General features: G+C 39.0%; 1 protein-coding gene across 5 annotated transcripts in view; it reads right to left on the bottom strand.

Annotated features, from left to right (window-relative positions):
• Positions 1-13,302, bottom strand: part of ANKS1B (ankyrin repeat and sterile alpha motif domain containing 1B) — a 1,156,804-nt gene that overhangs the window by 621,064 nt on the left and 522,438 nt on the right. The window lies entirely within an intron of this gene.

The raw sequence follows: 13,302 nt of genomic DNA, 5'->3' as shown, positions 1-13,302 counted from the left end.
CTAAACCACGTTACTCCAACAGCTAACTATATATTTTCATATTTTTAAGTATTGGAAAAGTCAACATTTTCTTTCTTTGTCAAGCATCTACTAACCTATATCTGCCTTCAGTGAGATGTGCAGTGTGCACAGAAAGGCACTGGAGAAAAGTCATGTGATATTAGATGGGAAACAGGAAAAAGGAAAGCATAGGAGAGGCATTTCATGAATTATCAAGAACTAAGAATATATTTTATTATTACACATATGTGGTTTTTCTTTTGGCTACCTAAAATCCTGGTCTACTTAAAGCACTGAATTTAACTATCAATAATTCAGATTATTTGTTTAATGCACATTTTTAAGGAAATAAACCTTGAAGATGTAAGTACCCATTATTCTCACTAACTCTTAACCCTTCCTCCATATCAGCCCATCCTGGATCTCAGCTTGGAGCTCAAAGATCATCTCAGCAGCCCAGCTTTGGCCATCATGTTGGCTGGAGGCCAAAGATTTCCTCAGCTGCCTGTGTCCAGTGGCTGCTGGAATAACATTATCTCAGCTTCAGGAGGTCTATTTCCAGTCCATGAGAGCTAATTAAAAGGAAGGCCTTCGTTTGCCTCTCTGGCAATCCCTGAGCAGCATGAAAGGTCTATGCCACCTTCTCCATTCTAATTTTAGCTCTCCTCAAATGTTTCTTCTCCCTTGCAGAAGAGCATCTTATGCTGCTGTGCACTTAAAAGCTTTTGTTTTCGCTATTTCTCTCATTTGGAAAGAAACACTTTTCCACTTCACTCTTTTTACATTTCCTCCCTCCCATCAGTTTTCTCCAGCAAAAGGTGATGGTTTGAAACTACTAACAAAACTGGAGAAAATTAGTTACCCAGGGTAGTTAACTTCCTTAGCAGAGGCCCAAAGGTGCCAGCCCACAAAATTCTTCATCTACACAGAGCTTTCTGGAAACAACCTTCCATAAAGAGGAAGCATGTTTTATTACTGGTGAGTCTCAGCTTCTTTTCTCCCCGTAATTCATAACACACCTGTCCATGACAATTTCATTGAGGAACTCAGCACTCATAGATCATTCACTGTGGGCTAAGGCACTGTTTCTCAATCTTTTGTGACTGATACCCTTTACTTTTGATAAACATAAAATTATCACATAGTTTCCTCCCTCTCTGTCTTACCCCACTGAAAAACCACTGTCTTAACTATGTACTCAGCTTACCTACTTGTATATTCAATGGCGTTTCATATCCATAACTAAGCTTCCTCATCATAATACCAAATCCATCCTCCAAAGGTCAAGAGAGCCCAAAATCCTTGAGTCATACCTTCGGTCACTTTCATTTTCTCATACCCTACATCAAATCCATCCAAAAAATATGTTGGCTGTACCTTTAAAATAGAATCAAATTTCCAACACTTCTTACTACCTCTGTTTTTTAAAAAACTGTTACTTGAGGGAAGAGAACACTTTGGCAACAATTAGGGGTTCCCAAGAGATTGAAGTACCTTATCAGATGGACTCTCAGTCATTAAAAAGTTTTATACAAGAAGATGCATGGTGGTCAAGAGCCCAGAGCTCCCTGGAGGAGTGATCTTGAATGGAACACCACTCTCAGGGGGCCCTTGGCAGCCAGGGAACAACCTGAGAGGTCTTGGCACTTCAAGGAAAAGTGAGACAAAGTATAGGAGAGGTAAACTCAGGTAAAGTTCATCTATATCACAATTTGTTAAATAAATGGAAATATTTATTTAAATAAGATGAACAGAGATCAATGTAGAAATACAGTTCTTTATATCAAATATTTCTTGTAAAAAATGTACTGACTTAACTACAGTATTTAAGGCTATTCTGTGCGGGGAGAGGCTAATTCAGCTGTTTATTCCCATGGTTTTAAGACTGTGATTGCTAATAATTAAAACTATTCCTGGTTTCATGTGGATCCCACTCTCTGAATCCATCTCCTATCATCCCAGCCCACTTCTTTGGTACCTTGACTCCAGCAATCCTTTGACCTCACTGGAATCTCCAATCCAATTATCCTATGGATTTTTCACTGTTACTTGCTCCCTTGTCTTCTTTCTTCTACTTCCCCATCTTAAATTCTATGGTCAAACATTATTCTCATCGCATTCATATTTCCTAGTCCTTCAATCACTTCAAAATACTCAATGGGCAAAACCACAACCTATGTAAAATTCAACTCTCCCAAATGCTCTGCATGTGTGCCCTTCAATCTGAACTAGGCTGCAGAAAAAGATAGAACCACATTGGCAAATCTAACGTTAAGTTCAACCTGAACTTTAAATGGGCCCCTAATGCTGCCAGGCAATCATACCATACCCCACTTGTCCATTCACTCTCTCTTTCTCCTTGAACAACTCCTTTATCCCCTCTTCTCTCTCCTCAACCTCCACATCTCCTCCTCCATCTTCATTCTCAACTCATGTTGCTGCTTTATACTTCATAAAGAACATGTAAACTATCAGAAAAGATCTTCCACAGACTCTCACCAAATGAATCCTTTTCCAGCATTTGCACCCATGTTGGAAGCATCCTGTGTTTCCAGACACATCATTCCCCATGCTCCTATCTAAAGACCATCTCTTCTCTTGGTTAAAAGAACCCAACCTCTTTTTCTCCTCTTTCATCTTATTTCTCCTTTTTTCTTAAAAATTTATTTTAATTTTTTAAATTTCTCCTTTTGAAGAGACTCCTTAAAAAGGTAGTTTATATTTGCACTAAGTTCTCTCCTCCCATTCTTTCCTAAACGCATTATGTTGGGCTTTTGCCCCATTAATTCCAACAAAATTGCTCCTGTCAAGGCCAGCAGTGACCTCCACATTGTTAAACCCACTAGTCAATTCTAACTTAGTGCTAATCCTACTCAATTTATAAGCTACATTTGACAGAGTTGATCATTCCCTCCTTTTATTTTTTTAACATCTTTATTAGAGTATAATTACTTTACAATGGTGTGTTAGTTTCTGCTTTATAACAAAGTGAATCAGCTATACATATACATATATGCCCATATCTCCTCCCTCTTGCATCTCCCTCCCACCGGCCCTATCGCACACCTATAGATGGACACAAAGCACCGAGCTGATCTCCCTGTGCTATGGGGCTGCTTCCCACTAGCTACGTATTTTACATTTGGTAGTGTATATATGTCCATGCCACTCTCTTACTTTTGTCCCAGCTTACCCTTCCCCCTCCCCGCGTCCTCAAGTCCATTCTCTACGTCTGCATCTTTCTTCCTGTCCTGCCCCTAGGTTCATCAGAACCTTTTTTTTTTTTTTTTTAGATTCCTTATATATGTGTTAGCATACGGAATTTGTTTTCTCTTTCTGACTTACTTCACTCCGTATAACAGTCTCTAGGTCCACCCACCTCAATACAGACAACTCAATTTCATTTCTTTTTATGGCTGAGTAATATTCCAGTGCATATATGTGACACATCTTCTTCACCCATTCATCTGCTGATGGACAATCAGGTTGCTTCCATGTCCTGGCTATTGTAAATAGAGCTGCAATGAACATTGTGGTACATGACTCTTTTTGAACTATGGTTTACTCAGGGTATATGCGCAGTAATGAGATTGCTGGGTCGTATGGTAGTTCTATTTTTAGTTTTATAAGGAACCTCCATAGTGTTCTCCATTGTGGCTGTTATCAATTTACATTTCCACAAACAAGGCAAGAGGGTTCCCTTTTCTCCACACCCTCTCCAGCATTTATTGTTTCTAGATTTTTTGATGATGGCCATTCTGACTGGTGTGAGGCGATACCTCATTGTTGTTTTGATTTGCATTTCTCCAATGATTACTGGTGTGGAGGATCCTTTCATGTGTTTGTTGGCAATCTGTATATCCTCTTTGGAGAAATGTCTATTTAGATCTTCTGCTCATTTTGGATTCAGCTGTTTGTTTTTTGGATATTGAGCTGCATGAGCTGCTTGTATATTTTGGAGATTAATCCTTTGTCCGTTGCTTCATTTGCAAATATTTTCTCCCATTTTGAGGGTTGTCTTTTCGTCTTGTTTATGGTTTCCTTTGCTGAGCAAAAGCTTTTAAGTTTCATTAGGTCCCATCTGCTTATTTTTGTTTTTACTTGCATTTCTCTAGGAAGTGGGTCAAAAAGGATCTTGCTGTGATTTATGTCATAGAATGTTCTACCTATGTTTTCCACTAAGAGTTTTATAGTGTCTGGCCTTAAATTTAGGTCTTTAATCCATTTTGAGTTATTTTTGTGTATGGTGTTATGAAGTGTTCTAACTTCATTATTTTACATGTAGTTGTCCAGCTTTCCCAGCACCACTTATTGAAGAGGCTGTCTTTTCTCCATTGTATATTCTTGCTCCTTTATCAAAGATAAGGTGACCATATGTGCGTGGGTTTATCTCTGGGCTTTCTATCCTGTTCCATTGATCAATATTTCTCTGTCTTGATTACTGTCTTGATTACTGTAGCTTTGTAATGCAGTCTGAAGTCAGGGACCTGATTCCTCCAGCTCCGTTTTTTTTTCTCAAGATTGCTTTGGCTATTTGGGGTCTTTGGGTTTCCATACAAATTCTGAAATATTTTGTTCTAGTTCTGTGAAATATGCCATTGGTAGTTTGATAGGGATTGCATTGAATCTGTAGATTGCTTTGGGTAGTAGAGTAATTTTCACAATGTTGATTCTTCCAATCCGAGAACATGGTGTATCTCTCCATCTGTTTCTATCATCTTTAATTTCTTTCTTCAGTGTCTTATAGTTTTCTACATACAGGTCTTTTGTCCGTTGAGGTAGGTTTCTTCCTAAGCAGTTTATTCTTTTTGTTGCAGTGGTAAAGGGGAGTGTTCCCTTAATTTCTCTTTCAGATATTTCATCGTTAGTGTATAGGAATGCAAGAGAGTTCTGTGCATTAACTTTGTATCCTGCTACTTTACCAAATTCATTGATTGGCTCTAGTAGCTTTCTGGTAGCATCTTTAGGATTCTTTATGCATAGTATCATGTCATCTGCAAACAGTGACAGCTTTACGTCTTCTTTTCTGATTTGGATTCCTTTTATTTCTTTTTCTTCTCTGATTGCTGTGGCTAAAATTTCCAAAACTATGTTGAATAATAGTGGAGAGAGTGGGCAACCTTGTCTTCTTCCTGAGAGTGGAAATGGTTTCAGTTTTTCACCATTGAGAATGATGTTGGCTGTGGGTTTGTCATATATGGCCTTTATTATGTTGAGGTAAGTTCCCTGTATGTCTACTTTCCGGAGGCTTTTTATCATAAATCGGTGTTGAATTTTGTCAAAAGCTTTTTCTGCATCTATTGAGATGATCATATGGTTTTTATTCTTCATTTTGCTAATACGGTGTATCACATTGATTGATTTGCGTATACTGAAGAATCCTTGCATTCCTGGGATAAACCCCACTTGATCATGGTGTATGATCCTTTTAATGTGCTGTTGGATTCTGTTTGTTAGTATTTTGTTGAGGTTTTTTGCATCTATGTTCATCAGTGATATTGGCCTGTACTTTTCTTTTCTGTGACATCTTTGTCTCGTTTTGGTATCAGGGTGATGGTAGCCTCGTAGAACGTGTTTGAGAGCATTCATACACCTGTTATATTTTGGAAGAATCTGAGAAGGATAGGTGTTAGCTCTTCTGTAAGTTTTTGATAGAATTCGCCTGTGAAGTCATCTGTTCCTGGGCTTTTGTTTGTTGGAAGATTTTTAATCACAGTTTCAATTTCAGTCCTTGTGATTGGTCTGTTTATATTTTCTATTTCTTCCTGGTTCAGTCTCGGAAGGTTGTGCTTTTCTAAGAATTTGTCCATTTCTTCCAGGTTGTCCAATTTATTGGCATATAGTAGCTTATAGTAATCTCTCATGATCCTTTGTATTTCTGCAGTGTCAGTTGTTACTTCTCCTTTTTCATTTCTAATTTTACTGATTTGAGTCTTCTCCCTTTTTTTCTTGATAAGCCTGGCTAATGGTTTATCAGTTTTGTTTATCTTCTCAAAAAACCAGCTTTTAGTTTTATTGATCTTTGCGATCGTTTCCTTCATTTCTTTTTCTTTTATTTCTGATTTGACCTTTATGATTTCTTTCCTTCTGTTAACTTTGGGTTTTCTTGTTCTTCTTTTTCCAATTGCTGTAGTTATAAGGTTAGGTTGCTTGTTTAAGATGCTTCTTGTTTCTTGGGGTAGGACTGTATTGCTATAAACTTCTGTCTTAGGACTGCTTTTGCTGCATTCCATAAGTTTTGGGTCATCGTGTTTTCACTGTCGTTTGTTTCTAGGTATTTTTGATTTCCTCTTTGATTTCTTCAGTGATCTCTTGGTTATTTAGCAGTGTATTGTTTAGCCTCCATGTGTTTGTATTTTTTACAGATCTTTTCCCTTTAATTGACATCTAGTCTCATAGCGTTGTGGTTAGAAAAGATACTTGATATGATTTCAATTTTCTTAAATTTACCAAGGCTTGATTTGCGACCCAAGATATGATCTATCCTGGAGAATGCTCCATGAGCACTTGAGAAGAAAGTGTATTCTCTTGTTTTCAGATGGAATGTCCTATAAATATTAAGTCCATCTTGTTTAATGTATCATTAAAGTTTGTATTTCCTTATTTATTTTCATTTTTGATGATCTGTCCATTGGTGAAAGTGGGGTGTTAAAATCCCCTACTATGTCTGTGTTACTGTCGATTTCCCCTTTTATGGCTGTTAGTATTTGCCTTATGTATTGAGGTGCTCCTATGTTGGGTGCATAAATATTTACACTTGTTATATCTTCTTCTTGGATTGATCCCTTGATCATTATGTAGTGTCCTCCTTTGCCTCTTGTTATAATCTTTATTTTAAAGTCTATTTTGTCTGATATGAGAATTGCTACTCCCACTTTCTTTTGATTTTCATTTGCATGGAATATCTTTTTCCATCCCCTCACTTTCAGTCTGTGTGTGTCCCTAGGTCTGAAGTGGGTCTCTTATAGACAGCATGTATACAGGTCCTGTTTGGGTATCCATTCATCCAGTCCGTGTCTTCTGGTTGGAGCATTTAATCCATTTACATTTAAGGTAATTATCGATATGTATGTTCCTATTACCATTTTCTTAACTGTTTTGGGTTTGTTATTGTAGGTCACTTCCTTCTCTTGTGTTTCCTGCCTAGAGATGTTACTTTAGCATTTGTTGTAAAGCTGGTTTGGTGGTGCTGAATTCTCTTAGCTTTTGCTTGTCTGTAAAGCTTTTAATGTCTCTGTCGAATCTGAATGAGATCCTTGCTGGGAAGAATAATCTTGGTTGTAGGTCCTTCCCTTTCCTCACTTTAAATATGTCCTGCCACTCCCTTCTGGCTTGCAGAGTTTCTGCTGAAAGAACAGCTGTTAACCTTATGGGGATTCCATTGTATGTTATTTGTTTATTTTTCCTTGCTGCTTTTAATATTTTTTCTTTGTATTTAATTTTTGATAGTTTGATTAATATGTGTCTTGGTGTGTTTCTCTTTGGATTTATCCTGTATGGGACTTGCTGTGCTTCCTGGACTTGATTGACTGTTTCCTTTCCCACATTAGGGAAGTTTTCAACTCTAATCTCTTCAAATATTTTCTCAGTCCTTTTCTTTTTCTCTTCTTTTTCTGGAACCCCTATAATTCAAATGTTGGGGCGTTTAATGTTTTCTCAGAGGTCTCTGAGATTGTCCTCAATTCTTTTTATTCTTTTCTCTTTATTCTGCTCTGTGGTAGTTATTTCCACTCTTTTATCTTCCAGGTCATTTATCTGTTCTTCTGCCTCAGTTATTCTGCTATTGATTCCTTCTAGAGAATTTTTAATTTCATTTATTGTGTTGTTTATCATTGTTTGTTTGCTCTTTAGTTCTTCTAGGCCCTTGTTAAACATTTCTTGTATTTTCTCCATTCTATTTCCAAGATTTTGGATCATCTTAACTATCATTATTCTGAATTCTTTTCCAGGTAAACTGCCTATTTCCTCTTCATTTTTTTGGTCTGGTGGTTGTTGCCTTGCTCCTTCATCTGCTGTGTGTGTCTTTGTCTTCTCATTTTGCTTCACTTACTGTATTTGGTGTCTCCTTTTCGCAGGCTGCAAGTTCGTAGTTTCCATTGTTTTTGGTGTCTGCCCCCAGTGGGTAGGGTTGGTTCAGTGGGTTGTGTAGGCTTCCTGGTAGAGGGTAGAGGGTACTGGTGCCTGTATTCTGGTGGATGAGGCTGGATCTCATCTTTCTGGTGGGCAGGACCGCATCCGGTGGTGTATTTTCGGATGTCTGTGAACTTCCTATGATTTTAGGCAGCCTCTCTGCTAATGGGTGGGGTTGAGTTCCTGTCTTGCTAGATGATTCGCACAGGGTGTCCAGCACTGTATGTTGCTGGTCATTGAGTGGATCTGGGTGTTAGTATTGAGATGGAGATCTCTGGGAGAACTTTTGCCATTTGGTATTATGTGGAGCCAGGTGGTCTCTGGTGGACCAGTGTCCTGAACTTGGCTTTCCCACCTTAGAGGCTCAGGACTGATACCCAGCCGGAGCACCAAGACCCTGTCAGCCAGACGGTTCAGAAGAAAAGGGAGAAAAAAAATGAAAGAAAGAAAGAAGAAGAGAGAAAGGGGGGGGAGGGAGGGAGCGAGGAAGGGAGGGAGGAAGGAAGGAAGGGAGAAAGAAAGAAAATGAAATAAAATAAAATAAGTTCATTAAAATAAAAAAATTATTAAAAATTAAAAATTAAAAAAAGAAAGCAAAGAAAGAAGACAGCAACCAAACCAAAAAACAAAGCTACCAATGATAACAGGCATTAAAAGCTACACACACACACACACACACACACACACAAACCGGACAGACAGAACCCTAGGACAAATGATAAAGCAAAGCTATACAGACAAAATCACACAAAGAAGCATACATATACACACTCACAAAAGAGAAAATGGAAAAAATATAAATATATAAAAAATAGGGCTTCCCTGGTGGCGCAGTGGTTGAGAGTCCGCCTGCCACTGCAGGGGATATCAGTTCATGCCCCAGTCCAGGAAGATCCCACATGTCGCGGAGTGGCTGGGCCCGTGAGCCATGGCCGCTGAGCCTGCGCGTCAGGAGCCTGTGCTCCGCAACGGGAGAGGCCACAACAGTGAGAACCGCAAAAACATAAAATAAAATAAAAAGGAAGAGAGCAACCAAATCAATAAACAAACCTACCAATGATAATAAACTCTAAATACTAAACTAAGATAAACACAAAACTAGAAACAAATTAGCTGTAGAAAGCAAACCCCAAGTCTACAGTTGCTCCCAAAGTCCACTGCCTCAGTTTTGGGATGATTCATCGTCTATTCAGGTATTCCACAGGTGCAGGGTACATCAAGTTGATTGTGGAGATTTAATCCACTGCTCCTGAGGCTGCTGGGAGAGATTTTCCTTTCTCTTCTTTGTTCACCCACCTCCTGGGTTTCAGCTTTGGATTTGGCCTCACCTCTGCATGTATGTCGCCTGAGGGCGTCTGTTCCCCACCCAGACAGGAAGGGGTTAAAGTAGCAGCTGATTAGGGGGCTCTGGTTCAGTGAGGCCAGGGGGAGGGAGGGGTATGGAATGCAGGTCAAGCCTGTGGCGGCAGAGGCCAGTGTGACGTTGCAACAGCCTGAGGCACACCGTGTGTTCTCCCGGGGAAGTTGTCCCTGGATCACGGGACCCTGGCAGTGGTGGGCTACACAGGCTCCTGGCAGGGGAGGTGTGGATAGTGTCCTGTGCTTCCACACAGGATTCTTGGTGGATGCAGCAGCAGCATTAGCGTTTCTTGCCTGTGCCTGGTGTCCGCGCTGATAGCCGTGGCTCGTGCCTGTCTCTGGAGCTCGTTTAGGCGATGGCTTGAATCTCCTCTTCTCACACACCCCAAAACAATAGTCTCCTGACTCTTAGGAAGTTACAAGTTTTTCCCGGACTGCCTCCTGCTAGCTGTGGTGCACTAGCTCCTTTCAGGCTGTGTTCATGCAGCCAACCCCAGTCCTCTCCCTAGGATCTGACCTCTGAAGCCCGAGCCTCAGCTCCCAGCCCCCACCCGCCCCAGCAGGTGAACAGACAAGCCTCTCAGGCTGGTGAGTGCTGGTCGGCACCAATCCTCTGTTTGGGAATCTCTCCGCTTTGCCTTCTTCACCCTTGTTGCTGTTTTCTCCTCCATGGCTCCAAAGATTCCCCCCAACCCACTCCCTGTTTCCACCAGAGAAGGAGCTTCCTAGTGTGTGGAAACTTTTGTGCCTTCACAGCTCCCTTCCAGAGGTGCAGGTCCATCCCTATTCTTTTGTCTCTGTTTTTCCTTTTTTCTTTTGCCCTACCCATGTATGTGGGGAGTTTCTTGCCTTTTGGGAAGTCTGAGGTCTTCTGACAGGCTTCAGTAGGTGTTCTGTAGGTGTTGTTCCACATGTAGATGTATTTTTGATGTATTTGTGGGGAGGAAGGTGATCTCCACGTCTTACTCCTCTGCCACCTTGAATGTCCCCTCCCATTCCCTCCTTCTTAGTAACTTTCTTCATCTAAATTCATAACACAGCACTCACCAGAAGACGTCTTCCTACCTTGTTCCTTCTCACACTCCTTTGCTGTTGTCGCCTTTTATCACCTCTTTCATCAAGCTCAGGTTTCAGTCCTCTATCTACACTTACTCCATATCATCTACATAATGATAATGTTCACATTTTTTGTCTTCAGACTGAAACTTCAGCTGCCTACTTGACACAGCTATTCAGATATCTAACAGGTATCTCAAACTTAAAATGAACTCCTGGTAGAAAAGGAGTTCATTCCCACCTACACTGTTGGTGGGGAATCCAAGTTGGTATAGCCACTATGGAGAACTATATGGAGGTTCCTCAGAAAACAAAAAATAGTTACCATATGATCCAACAATCCCATTCCTGGGCATACATCCAGACAAAACTCTAATTCAAAAAGATACATGCACCCCTATGTTCATAGCAGCACTATTCACAATAGCCAAGACATGGATAAAACCAAAATGTCCATCAACAGATGAATGGATAAAGAAGATGTGGTACTTATATACAACAGAATACTATTCAGCCATAAAAAAGAACAAAATAATGCCATTTGCAGGAACATGGATGCAAATAGAGATGATCATACTAAGTGAAGTAAGTCAGAGAGAAAGACAAATACCATATGATATCATTTATATGTGGAATATAAAATATGACACAAATGAACCTATCTATGAAACACAAACAGACTCACGGACATAGAAAACAGACTTGTGACTGCCAAGGGGGAGGGGTTTGGGGGGGGAGGGATGGGGTGGGAGGTTAATTTTAGTAGATGTAAGCTATTATATATAGAATAGATAAACAACAAGGTCCTACTGTATACCACAGAGAACTATATTCAATATCCTATGATAAACCATAATGGAAAAGAATGAATCACTTTGCTATACAGCAGAAATTAACACAACACTGTAAATCAACTATACTTCAATTTAAAAAAATGAACTGCTATTTCTCCCTGTTCACAAAATCTGCCCTTCCCAGGACCTGTCTCATGTTAGATGACAGTAAAAACGATTTTTACAATTGTTTAGGACAAAAATCTTGCAGTTTTCCTTAATTCTTCTCTTTTTCTCATGCACTACATCTACTCTATCATGAAATCCTATAGGCCCAATCTTAAAAGATACATCCAACATCCCTCAATTTCTCTCTACCTCCACTGCTTCGCCTTTGACCTGAGCTGACTTCTTCTCTCATCTTAATGCAATGCTACAATAACCTCCTACTGGCCTTCCTGCTTTCACACGTATCCTCCTTCTCCAGTCCATTCTCAACACAAGATTTGAAGTAATTTTCATAAAATAGAAGTTACATCATGTCACTCTCCTGAAAGACCTGAAATGACTCTCCATTTCACTCTGAGTAAAAGCCAAAGTTCTTAAAATGGCCTAAGTTAGGTCCTACATGACCCATCCCTCTCTTCCTTCTCATCTAAAAATATTCCATATTTCAAAGAATGGCAGTCAGATTTGACTCATCTGCTTAAGCAAGAAACTTTAGAGCTTTCCTTGAACTTTTCTTCCTCACCATCACACCTTTGATCAGTTGCCATGACCTGTTGATTACTCTTTCCTTGTATCTCTCAAATCCATTTATATTTTCCATTGCTTCTCCCTACCTCCCTACTTCCAATCTCATCTCAACTCAAATCTACCTGCTACATATTAATACTAAGGTGATGTTTCTAGTTAAATGCTAACCCATTCATATCATCCAAGTCTGTCTACCTCCAAAGGTCTCCCCCTTTACCCACCTTTTTCTGATGATTCTTAAGTGATACTTAGATTACATAATATGTTGCCTAACAAGTAGGAAGCTTTAATTATAATTCAGGCTACTTTTGAAATGGCTCTCTGTTATAATAAATTCATTGGGTCACTTATTCGAAGTGTTTTGCAGCATACAATTCATTTCTGAGGTTGTTATGTATTAGTCTTTGTTCTATTAACACTTGACATTTTTATAAAGATTAATTTTTTGTGCATGCAATCATTTATAAAATAAACAGTAGATTTACCCATTTATTTAGATTATACTTTTAAGTCAAGAAAAAGTCAGCCACCTTGGCATGAGTACAGATGTACAGTAGGCTCTTCTTATCTTAAAACTACTATAGATTTCAAACAAAATAATATTAAGGAAGAAAAAATAATATTAAACAATAATGATAATACTAAGTAAGAATATTAATTTTCATAGTTTCCAAAATGCTTCACATAAATAAGCTCATTTATTACCACAACTACCCAAAGAGTAGATATTATTTCCCCTTTTCAGAGGAGCAAATTAAAGATCAGAGAAGTTAAGTGATTTGATGGAAAATATCTAGCAAATCAGTGACAGAACTGACTCAGGAACTTGTTCTCTTTCATTATATACCATGCGCTAATGCCTTTATATTCAGGTGCTTAAATAGAATATATAACAAACCATCTAAGTGTAAGATAATGAAATGCTACTTTTTAAAGCAGATAAATGCCCACCTTAAACATTTTATTTTGTGAAATTAAAAGTTTTACTTTTCAATGTAAAACAACTCAGCATTGTCCTTCCACATTATTTCTAAATATCAGTCTATTCTAAAATTTTTGATGTAACATGGAGGTGACATATTACATTAAGAAACCATAGTAACATACTATTCGAAACCATTTCAACAGTTAAAAGGTTAGATTTTGGTTCTGTTTAAAGGTCAGACCTGAAAATATGATGATGATTACATTTCTCCACACATTTTGGGTGGTGCCATTAAAGTCCTGG

Source organism: Mesoplodon densirostris, chromosome 11 (assembly GCF_025265405.1).
Source record: "Mesoplodon densirostris isolate mMesDen1 chromosome 11, mMesDen1 primary haplotype, whole genome shotgun sequence".
Lineage (NCBI taxonomy): Eukaryota > Metazoa > Chordata > Mammalia > Artiodactyla > Ziphiidae > Mesoplodon > Mesoplodon densirostris.
The sequence above is the reverse complement of the archived record's forward strand: the minus strand, read 5'-3'. Positions and strand labels throughout refer to the sequence as shown.